Source organism: Cucurbita moschata, unplaced genomic scaffold (genome assembly GCF_002738365.1).
Source record: "Cucurbita moschata cultivar Rifu unplaced genomic scaffold, Cmos_1.0 Cmo_Scf00694, whole genome shotgun sequence".
NCBI lineage: Eukaryota > Viridiplantae > Streptophyta > Magnoliopsida > Cucurbitales > Cucurbitaceae > Cucurbita > Cucurbita moschata.
Genome location: NW_019269210.1, coordinates 131 through 1,375, shown reverse-complemented (window position 1 = coordinate 1,375; position 1,245 = coordinate 131). Strand labels below are relative to the sequence as shown.

Below are 1,245 nucleotides of genomic sequence, written 5' to 3'. Positions count from 1 at the left end.
GGGTTCTATGGTGTAGTGGTTAGCACTTTGGACTTTGAATCCAACGACCTGGGTTCAACTCCCGGTAGGACCTTTAAAAAATGACCTTGATGTGAAAATACAGAATAAGGAACGACAACACAAGATATTTTAAAACAAAAGGATATTTTAAAACAAAAGGGTGTTACCTAGCATGTCTAAACCTTGAGCTAGGATATGACTTCTCGTGGATCGTAACTTTGACCTAACAACTTGTTAAGCATGATGTTTGCATTAACCTAGGTGTTTTCCGGATTCTTGGTGATCCTAGGTTTATGCATTGTTAAGCATGATGTTTGCATTAACCTAGGTGTTTTCCGGATTCTTGGTGATCCTAGGTTTATGCATAACGTCTGAGTCAAGCTGCATTAACCTAGGTGTTTTCCGGATTCTTGGTGATCCTAGGTTTATGCATAACGTCTGAGTCAAGCTTGGAAGGATACCACTTTAGTTATCCTAGGAGGGAAAGTCATATGGATCGTGATGAGCATTTAGGAAAGTCATATGGATCGTGATGAGCATTATTCATATTTTGAGTTGACTTGGACAATTCAGTTGAACTGGCCATATCATCGTTTTCTTCCTGCACAGGAAGAAGATGCGCATTTTTCGCATCGCCGCCATCTGAAACTCGGCCTGTACAGCCACATTTACAGCGTTTCTCTCCTCAATTTCTTCGTGAAACTTAAAGATGGATGTTACAAGAAAGGGTGTAACACCCGCTCATCGTCAACGCGATTAACAGGAGTTACCATCGACAACAATAACAAACTCTGATATCTAATCATAAAACTCAAAATATTTCTAAAAACATCCAATAAAATATTTAAAACCAGTACTTTTAAAAACTTAAAACGACCAAAGTAAATTCTTGACAACGAAAACATAATTACATAAACAAACCCAGACATGGATTCCCAGTTGTCTCTAGCCCGCTGGTCTCGTCCTCGGTTGGCCTGCATCATCTAAATCTGGAAAGAAAAGTTTTAATAATTTTGATGAGTAATTAGATTACTCAGTAAGTAGCTAGCTTATCATTCAAGAGTTCATAACTAATCTTTCCAGATTTTTTTAAGTTTTATTCATCATTGACTCCTAGTTCTCTTCCTAGGGTCATCTGTTCGTTAATGAGGTATCTCAGCTACCTCCAGCTAGGTTACTGACTCTCTCTCGATATGCTTATCTAGAATTTTCGGACTCGTATGTAAGACTCGCACTCGGTCAAAT

General features: G+C 38.5%; 1 non-coding gene across 1 annotated transcript; it reads left to right on the top strand.

The window, feature by feature from the left end:
* The first annotated feature begins 1 nt into the window (after nucleotide 1).
* TRNAQ-UUG lies at nucleotides 2-73 on the top strand. The gene has a single exon. It is a non-coding gene; the product is annotated as a tRNA-Gln (tRNA).
* The last annotated feature ends 1,172 nt before the right edge of the window (nucleotides 74-1,245 follow it).